The sequence below is a fragment of the Helianthus annuus genome, chromosome 2, assembly GCF_002127325.2.
Source record: "Helianthus annuus cultivar XRQ/B chromosome 2, HanXRQr2.0-SUNRISE, whole genome shotgun sequence".
NCBI lineage: Eukaryota > Viridiplantae > Streptophyta > Magnoliopsida > Asterales > Asteraceae > Helianthus > Helianthus annuus.
In genome coordinates this window covers 139,104,435-139,115,756 of record NC_035434.2, presented here as the reverse complement: position 1 = coordinate 139,115,756, position 11,322 = coordinate 139,104,435, and positions in this window count along the sequence as shown.

The following is an 11,322-nucleotide window of genomic DNA, read 5'->3' as shown; positions in this document are numbered from 1 at the left end:
ATGAGTATATTATCGAACATTACCGATTTATAACAAGATTTATTCCCTTCAGGAATACCCAAACAAGTTTCCCAAAACCTATCCCTCCCCGGGATACCCAAAAACTTTCCCAACCACCGGGACGCATGCTCAAGAGAGATGAACTCACCTTAGAGTGCTCGGTAGAATACGTTACGTGTTCCAAGTTGATCAATTAGTTCCTATTGTGGTTACCACTAACAGTTAGAATCCCATCCTATTAAACCATGTATCAAACCACGCATGTAACAATTTGCATCAATTATCACATAGTCATATAATAGCTATTCGAACCACGTACATATCACATAGTCCATCCGCATCTCACATTAATACGTTGACGACTTAATACATTACCCAAATAACTGTACGGCCCGGGGTATAACCCGTGACCCTGATGACTCCCAGGCCCATCTCTGTTGTCAGCCCACCATTTCGAGTTTGGGCCACCTAATGTTCTTAGAGTTGGGCTTGCATTTAACTGAGGTGTAGCACAATTCATGTGCGGCCCAAAATAAACTTATTGTTTTCTCTATTTGTTTGTGTAGCCCAGTTGGCGTACAAAGCCCAACTAAAATGGTTGTTATCCGTTCGATACTTTAGCCCAACCGGATTTGCATGTTCTTATTATTATTATTATTATTATTATTATTATTATTATTATTAGTATTATTATTATTATTATTATTATTATTATTATTATTATTATTATTTCAATTCCCCAATTTGCCACACCATCCAAGCCCATAATTCAGTTCGATCTAACTCACAATCATCATAAAACAGTCTTGAAGTCATAAACTAATGTCGACTACATCTCATTGTTATATTGCACATGCACAGTTAATATATGATAACATCCAATGTTCAAAATCACATATCAATAATTTATATATAGCCGAAAGGGATCAGATCCTATTATGTTTGTTAATTACATCACACAAAACCACCCCTCATGTTACCATTCCACTATCTCGATCCCTTCAAGCACATGATCAAATGATTGTATTTAGAATTTTAACAACCTTTTAATGTTTCATGTGAGCCTACTCATGTTCTGACACCTTGTGCATGACATTAATTCACCTATCATATAGACCATACACATGCACCTTTCCTTATCCGATCCTAAGATCTTAATTAACATAACTCACTTAATTAAAATCACAATTTTCAATCATGCTACCCTCCTATCGACCTCATCCCATCAGTTTGTTAAGCGAATCATATCTAGTAATTGTTAATATAAGTAGCCTTTCATTAGATCGAATCATCTTCTTAAACATGCGCATGGATCCCTTAGTTCATTAACAACCAGTTTACTATCTAGTCTAATAGCAAGAAATCAGATTATGGGATCGTATACACATTAACATACATCAACATTCTTAATATCATGCACCCTTATTATTCACTACAAAGAAATCATCATAGCACCTTTTGATTATATTCCAACAAGAAGTTTACTAAGATGTTTATTATAATCCTAATATCCTACGTATCAAGTTCATCACTTAACAAGTAATATGACTTCATCACATATTATTCACTATAGTAGCATATTGCCAAGTGCAGTAAAAGATGAATCAACAATAGTGTTCAAATACTAACCGAACACAAAGTTGGAGAAAAGAGATTCTTGAGGGGAACAAAAGCCTGCCGTCGCGATCTAGGGAGAAAAAGGTGAGGGTTGTTTTAGGGTTTGATTAACTTATCCATAAAGCAAATGCATGGAACCAATCCTCATTAATTTCGGAACAAGGTGCAAGTGGGCCGAACCCACTTGGGTTGTGTTTGGGTTTGGGCCTAAGGTGTAAATGTATTTGGATTACCAATGTGGCCGCGATAATGTGGTCCAACGCGTATGGCCCAAGGTTGTTATAATGTTTGATCATCAAATACGTTTAACAGAACAGTGATAATGCGAAACGTGTAACACCTTGAAGAGGGATAACAAAATTGTACTAGTACGGAGTGTGTAACACATCATAAAGAAATAACAAGAAGTTAAAATCACAAGTTACATGTTACTAACCTTGAAAGTTCGAGTTGTTACATCATCCCCAACTTAAAAGAAATTTCGTCCCGAAATTTGACAAGTGAGCACAGAGGAATGAAGTGAGAAATTAAGATTGCTGCCGATTTTGCTCAGGTGCCACATCATCCCCAACTTGAAGAGGAATTTCGTCCTGAAATTCACCAGTAGCATTAGAATTAGATTGATTATCAGGGAATAGTTGAGGATATTTAAGCTTCATCTGATCCTCGTGTTCCCACGTGAACTTCGGTCCACGTCTTGAGTCCAACGAACTCTCACAATCGGGATACGACTATGTTAACGAACCTTGACTTCCTGGTCCATGTGCTTGATAGATTCCTCCAGTAAAGGTATCGCACATGTTTCATCAGACAACCACTGCCTTAGATCCGAAACATAAATGACATCGCGTGCGTTACTTATTCGTCGGGTAACTCGAGTTTGTAGGTTACGCTACCGATTCCTCCCAGACTGTTGAATGGTCCATCGTGACGTCAGTTAAGCTCGCCATGCTTCCCAAGCATCCCACACCCTCCCAGGGTGAGACTTTTAACATGATACGATCGCCTACAATGATCTTCCAGCGTTTCCCAAGTTTATCAGCTTTCCTGATAGTCACGCGTTGCCGCCAATCGATTCTCGATCCAACATCCTTCCCACGAGTTTCGAGTACCAGTCCTGGACCAATAATTAAGTTGTCAACCATCTCAGTCTAACAAGGAGGTTGGCATTATCGTCTTTGTAATGCCTCAACAGAGCTGTCTGGTTACCAAAATGATAACTGCCGCGGTAGTACTCAACCATAGGTAAGAGTCCTTTAAATTTGCACCAAAGCCAGTCACACACATGCTCGCAACATGTCTTCGAGTGCCAGGAGAGCTCGTTTTCTCTGATCGTTTGCCCAACGGCGATAAGCAATGCTCTGGTCCTGACGTGAGCCAAGGGTGTTGTGTATTGCCTGACATAAATTAAGCATAGATCAAATTCAGAGGTAACAGGAGTTGGCACCTCGTACCTAAAAGCCGCCTCTCTCAGAGGAACATTCACAATTGTGAAGACTCGTCAATCTTCTTGATTGCAAGAAAGTGTGCTAGTAACTTGAGTCCATCAATGATCACCCAGGTGATAACGTTTCCGTTTCGAGTTGTAAGTAGACCAGTGACAAAATCCATGGCAGTCTGTTCTCATTTCCATATATGTGTTTCTGGTTGCTAATATCCCACCTTGACTTTCCCACGTGTCAAACATCGTTCTCATGCGTGGCTATGTGGGCCTTCAGGCCCGGTCACCCATACATGGTCTTCAGGTTTAATACATCGTATCAAAACTCAGATGAATAGGATATCGAGGCCCGTGTGCTCCGCCTGCACCAGTCCCCTAAGGTTGCTGTATAGTGAGGTCCATATTCGTTCCATGAAGTAGCAATTATCGTCCGACCTGCCAAAGGTTGCTTCCCCATGCCCCGCATAGGTCAATCTTGAGAACTCTCTTCCCTCAGTTCTTCAATTTGAGCAAGGTGTGTCTGATCAGGTATGTTATAGTCGATAGCGAGCTGCAAAGCTCATGCACGTCCAGGTTTCACGGTCGTATTCATTCAAAAGTTCCACCTAGCGTTGCCATCACATGTCTAGCTCTCTTGAAACAAGGGTACACGGGAGGCCCTTGTGATCGGTCTAAGTGGTGCATTCGGTACCGTCCAAGTAATGCCTCCAATTTAAATCCAAAGACTACGGCTTCCATCGCAGGTCGTGACTCATGCAGTTCTTCTTGTAAGTCCACCACGTGGGCCATCTCCGTCTCATGCTGCATCGATGTGTAACTGGGACTCTGATTCGAACCATCATGGTATACTGCCAAATCATCGGTACCCTCTGATAGTAGTGATGCTCAGTGCGTTGCAGGGTTGGGTTTCAAAAGTTGAAAAGACGTTCCCCTGTTTTATTTCCCATGAATTCGCAGCTCCCGGCTGCGTTAGGGAGGTTGAAGTTGCGCAATCTTCGAAAATCCCATGATGACTCTGCGGTAGTATCCAGCGAACCCAAGGGATTGCTGTATCCCAGAAGGAATCTGAAATTGCGTAAGGTCAATCTGAAATTCCACCTGACGATGTGGAGGTAAACCAGGTAACTCTTCAGAAAACACGTCAGAAAATTCGCGAGCAACTGGAAGATCCTCGATCTTCCTTTCTTCAGGTTGCAAATTGGTGACGAGAGCTAGTATAGTAGGGTAGCCCTTCCGTAGACACTTCTGGGCTTTCATGACTGGGATAATGCTAACCATGGCACCACTGCGACGACTTTGAACTGATAAGGATTCCCATTAGGGAGAGAGATACGCACGATTTGCTTTTTACAGAGAATTTCCGCTTGATGCATAGATAACCAAATCCATGTAAACGACCACGTCAAAACTTACAAGAGTATCAGGAGGCAGGTCAGTGTCGAACACTTGACCCATGAGATCATGTTTACAACTAAAAGGAACATGAGAAGCTTCTATCGTTTTGCTATCAGCTAATTCTACTACATGCTTATTTACAAGAGGGGTGGGAGTCAGTCCTAACTGGCGACTGAACCCCAGAGACACATAACTCAAATCGGCACCAAAGTCGAATAAAACAGAAGCGAAAAGATCATTCAAAGAGGACGTACCGGTCTCAGCATTGCCATCATTGCGAGCTTCCCCAGCGCCAATAGTAAATACTCTTCCACGTGCCCCGTTCCCACCGTTGTTCCCGTTGTTGTTATTCCCTGCGTTGTTGTTGTTGCCAGCATTCTGGTTAAGCTGAGGGCAATCCCGCTTAAAGTGACCCTCTTCACCACACTGAAAGCACCCCTTTTGATTTCCCCGATTCTGTTGAGGTTGTTGCCTCTCCTGTTGCTGTGGCTGCTGCTGCGGTTGCTATGGGAGCCAGACCCTACAATCTTTGGCCATATGACCCACCTTGTTGCACCTATGACATACCCGGGTGCATGGCCCGCGATGGTGGAATACACACTAATCACACTTTGGTAGCTTTCCCGCATAAGAAACCTGATTTGAATTGTTGCTCTGATTCTGGTTCACAGAAGACGACTGGCTGAAACTGCGATGGATGTTGTTGTCTGCCCTTTTCTGAGATTGGCTGGCACTGGTTGCTTTGTCAGTATCGTTCCTTTTTCGCTTGTGATCACTAGCAGGTGTGGTAGCGGTAGCAGTCGAGGCAGTAGCAGAAACACGTGACGGCAAGTTGCCACGTTCGACCCCTTGGTCAGTAATCTTATTTGCCAAACGGACGATACGGGGCAGATTGTCTAGGTCTGTAGTAACGTACCCCTTAACAGCTGGTGCTAAGCCCTTGAGATACAACTCAATTCGTCGATGTGGGGGTCGAGACAGGTTAGGGCACAAAGTTGCAAAATCATTAGACCTCCTCGTGAATGCTTCAATCTCAGATCCCTCCATTTTCAGATTGCAGTACTCGTTCTCCAGTTTCTGAACCTCATCACGAGGACAAATACTCCTCCCTCATCAACTCCTTAAAGTCTTCCCAAGTGGTGGCAGTTGCCATTTCGATACCCAACATCGGGCATTCCACCATGTCAGGGCACCATCCTCGAGTGTGCCCGTAGCATACTTCACTCTGTCCCCAGCAGGACAGATACACATTGCAAATACCGATTCTGCCTTCTCAAACCATCGCAGGAGTCATACAGCCCCTTCAGTCCCACTGAAGGTCTGTGGCTTACAATCCATAAACATCTTGTACGTACAAGCAGGTGGAGCAGGTGGATTGTTTTGATTCGCAGGTTGACCTAAAACGAAAGAACGTACAACACATAGGTAAGATTCGAGTATACGACACAAGGATAGAAAGTAATTGGCACATATCGTACTAGTCTGGTAAGCCGCTAGGGCTTCAGCTACACGAGTGTTGATCAAGTTGGTTAATTCGGCCTGCGTCATAGCAATGTGGCCTCGTCCGCTCATGATTCTATAGGAGAAAAGGGAAAAGGTTACGAGTCGAAATAAGGTAGGAGTCAAACCTCCTAATGACTTTTACAGACTACAGAGTTCACATCAAACAACAGAGCGGAACCCCTCTCACATTCGTTAAGCCTCACTGGGACTCGCATGCACCCCACATTATTATTATGTGTGCACCCATAATAATAAGGCAATTTGCATGCTTATCTTAGTGCCTCTTAACTCGCGCTAAAAGGTTCCCCTCGTCCAAACAACAAACGAAAGGTATTACAGGGTTAAGAATCACAATAGTCAATGGGCAGTGTCTCACTAACAAATCACATAACAGGGGTTGGTAACATAAGGGCTCATACTATTGTGCCAAGTGTGCATTCACGTGTGATGTTATTCATAAGAAAACACTAGATATGCTATGCAATAGTAATCAAGAAACGAACCTTGCAATATGGAGCCGAGTGTCATGGTCGATTTCGGAACTGTTCGGTTATAGTCTGGTTTTATGAAAACGTTTTAAAACCAAGTTCACTATAACCAGTGGCTCTGATACCAAACTGTCACACCCCCAAAATACCACCTAGGGAATGTCCCTGTTAGACGTGTGACGTATCAACAATGAGCCACTAATTACATTAAACCCATACAAGTTTCTAAATAAAAACCCTCAATTATTAATAAAAAATACCATCATCAAATTCAAATGAAAACCAACATGTTTAGCGGAAGCAAGTAGTAAACCAAAGTTAGATTGATCAAAAACAATGTATAATATCAATAATCAATCACATGAATCTCATCAGTCGACCCATTACCACTCCAGCTACTCCAGACAGCAAGTTCCAAATCCAAGACATCTAACGACCTGCGAGCATGCAATAAGTGTATCAGACAACGCTGGTGAGTTCATAGTTTTACGAAAACGTTGGTTACCAAGTGTTTAGTTAATCCATTGAATTTAATGTTGATAATATCCCGAATACAAGACGGCTTCTGATTTACTTTGCCCTTTCTCCAATGCTCGTATCAAAGCATTGGTTATGACTAGGTCATTAGTTCAACACCCGTCCTCCCAGGTACTGGGTGAGGTTGCCAAACCTAAGTAGCGCTTCTAACTAATACCATGTTACCCCTCAGGTAACCAAACAACACGGAGGGACTTTAATGGTGATAGGATGAGTATATTATCCAACATTACCGATTTATAACAAGACTTATTCCTTTCAGGAATACCCAAACAAGTTTCCCAAAACCTATCCCTCCCCGGGATACCCAAAAACTTTCCCAACCACCGGGACGCATGCTCAAGAAAGATGAACTCACCTTAGAGTGCTCGGTAGAATACGTTACGTGTTCCAAGTTGATCAATTAGTTCCTATTGTGGTTACCACTAATAGTTAGAATCCCATCCTATTAAACCATGTATCAAACCACGCATGTAACAATTTGCATCAATTATCACATAGTCATATAATAGCTATTCGAACCACGTACATATCACATAGTCCATCCGAGTCTCACATTAATACGTTGACGACTTAATACATTACCCAAATATCTGTACGGCCCGGGGTATAACCCGTGACCCTGATGACTCCCAGGCCCATCTCTGTTGTCAGCCCACCATTTCGAGTTTGGGCCACCTAATGTTCTTAGAGTTGGGCTTGCATTTAACTGAGGTGTAGCACAATTCATGTGCGGCCCAGAATAAACTTATTGTTTTCTCTATTTGTTTGTGTAGCCCAGTTGGCGTACAAATCCCAACTAAAATGGTTGTTATCCGTTCGATACTTTAGCCCAACCGGATTTGCATGTTCTTATTATTATTATTATTATTATTATTATTATTATTATTATTATTATTATTATTATTATTATTATTATTATTATTATTATTATTATTTCAATTCCCCAATTTGCCACACCATCCAAGCCCATAATTCAGTTCGATCTAACTCATAATCATCATCAAACAGTCTTGAAGTCATAAACTAATGTCGACTACATCTCATTGTTATATTGCACATGCACAGTTAATATATGATAACATCCAATGTTCAAAATCACATATCAATAATTTATATATAGCCGAAAGGGATCAGATCCTATTATGTTTGTTAATTGCATCACACAAAACCACCCCTCATGTTACCATCCCACTATCTCGATCCCTTCAAGCACATGATCAGATGATAGTATTTAGAATTTTAACAACCTTTTAATGTTTCATTTGAGCCTACTCATGTTCTGACACCTTGTGCATGACATTAATTCACCTATCATATAGACCATACACATGCACCTTTCCTTATCCGATCCTAAGATCTTAATTAACATGACTCACATAATTAAAATCACAATTTTCAATCATGCTACCCTCCTATCGACCTCATCCCATCAGTTTGTTAAGCGAATCATATCTAGTAATTGTTAATATAAGTAGCCTTTCATTAGATCAAATCATCTTCTTAAACATGCGCATGGATCCCTTAGTTCATTAACAACCAGTTTACTATCTAGTCTAATAGCAAGAAACCAGATTATGGGATCGTATACACATTAACATACATCAACATTCTTAATATCATGCACCCTTATTATTCACTACAAAGAAATCATCATAGCACCTTTTGATTAGATTCCAACGGGAAGTTTAGTAAGATGTTTATTATAATCCTAATATCCTACGTATCAAGTTCATCACTTAACAAGTAATAGGACTTCATCACATATTATTCACTATAGTAGCATATTGCCAAGCGTAGTAAAAGATGAATCAACAATAGTGTACAAAGACTAACCGAACACAAAGTTGAAGAAATGAGATTCTTGAGGGGAACAAAAGTCTGCCGTCGCGATCTAGGGAGAAAGGGGTGAGGGTTGTTTTAGGGTTTGATTAACTTATCCATAAAGTAAATGCATGGAACCAATCCTCATTAAATTCGGAACAAGGTGCAAGTGGGCCGAACCCACTTGGGTTGTGTTTGGGTTTGGGCCTAAGGTGTAAATGTATTTGGATTACCAATGTGGCCGCGATAATGTGGTCCAACGCGTACGGCCCAAGGTTGTTATAATGTTTGATCATCAAATACGTTTAACAGAACAATGATAGCACGAAACGTGTAACACCTTGAGAGGGATAACAAAATTGTACTAGTACGGAGTGTGTAACACATCAAAGAGAAATAACAAGAAGTTAAAATCACAAGTTACACGCTACTAACCTTAAAAGTTCGAGCTGTCATAACTTGCACCTGTCAGTCTGCCAAGTCTTTTACTTTATTCAATACGCATCGTATAGGCCTATACGATGCGTATTGAATTGGAAAAGTGTGCGAATAGACAATGAGGGTGTGCCGATAGACTTTGTAAAAAGCCTAATATATAAATATGGTTCATAGTTTAAAGGTCACTGTCAATGATATATGTTTTACAAGTGTTACAAAAATATATTAAAAAGTAAAAATTAGTACACTTTTCCGCAAAATGTATTAACACTACTAGAAAAACAGGTAATAGCCACCAAAATTTGCTACCTAAAAAAACGGTAGCAAAATTTACGTACTTTGAAAGTCTAATGGCGCGCTACGGATGCTAGTTCCATCACTGCCCTTAAAAGATCCATCAGCCCCTTTCTCTCGCTAATTAGGGTTAACATCCATCACGAACAAAAAGAGTCTGAAGTGTATCTCATTGTCACTCCCAATCTCTCTCACCATCTTTTCCGTCACCGGAGATTCAACTCCGGCCACTGCACTCCACCTCATAACTACCACTCCTGCACATACACTCACAAACTTTCAACACAGATCGCCTCACACACGCACACACTAGCCCTAATTCACCTTTCAATGACCACAACTTGAACAATAATTAAACATCTCGAAACTTCAAGAGATGATGTCATCATCGGAAAAATTAGGATCAAAGGATGAACTGTGTATGGAGATCGATCCACCGCTCAGGCGGTGGTTCCGGCGGTGATGATTCTTCGAACCACCGCGTTGTGACAAATGGCAAATAACCGCTGATTCCGTACAAACTAATCACTATTTTATTTACATAATCTCATGCATTTAGCGTAATTTAATTACATAACAGTGTCGTAAAACATATAACAGTGTTAGGACAAGAAAACAATGCTAAAACATATGTTGGTTTTTGTCGTATTGCGAAACCAATCAAAGAATGTCCTAAAAGTGTTGGTAGAAAGTGTTGCGCGCACTATTCACGATCAATCTATTAATGCCAGCAAAACCGTAAAAACAAAATGAAACAATGAAAAACGACACACGGATAACATAACTGAGTCCATTTACATAAGAAAACACTAATGAGAAAACATATCCTGCAAAAATCTAGGACTTTCCGGTACAACGCCCTAAATACTAAAACGTCCGTTTTGCTAAAAATATGACATTTTTAACTCGCCCGAAACTATAATTAATCATTTCTGGAACTTCGGAATGATGATAATTGTTTACATATACGCTAAAACACTTTGGAAATATCATTGTAGTGTCCAAAATAACAACCTTCCGGTACTATATCGCTATACACATAACTTGTTTGTTAGCGACCCGAAAAGCTAGTAAGCGGTATTTTCGTCGCCAAAACAACTAAACGGACAACATGGTGAACTAGTTAAGCATATTTTGGAACTCGAAATCACTTCATGCATCTTTTCTTGCGGAATAACAACTTGCGACAAACCTTCGTCGGTAGGAATTAAAAGTGCCGGTATCGAATATCTATTCTATCAAAATACAATTTCTACTAGTCTAGTGAACTAGTTAATGGCAATTAACATCTCGAAACCCCTAATTACCTCCTAATGGTGCAAGAAATCGTTAATAACCAAAATATCTAGATGTTTTTAGAATATTTATAAAAAAAATTACACTTTACCCCCCCCCCATTTATGAAATGGTCAAAGTGGTCCCATCCCCAAGCCTTTGGTTGAAATTTTGCAAGATATGGAGTATGGATGACTAGAAGATTTGTTGTTGAAAATCATATGCTTACACCATTCTTTTACCATAACTTCCACCATTACTCCATCATTCAAGACACTTCAAAAATTGAAACCAAAACACTTCTCTCTCTTCCTTGGTTTCGACCAAACTAAGAACCACACAAACCCACCATAAAACTTCATTAATCACCATTAAACCCCATAAATTACTCACTTTCAAGGCACTTTAATGCCATTAATACATGGATTAAGCATGAAGAAGCATTAGGGAGTTCTTTGGAGCCTTAATCACTTCTTAATCACCTTGTGCAAAGTTGTAAGCTTTTTCTAC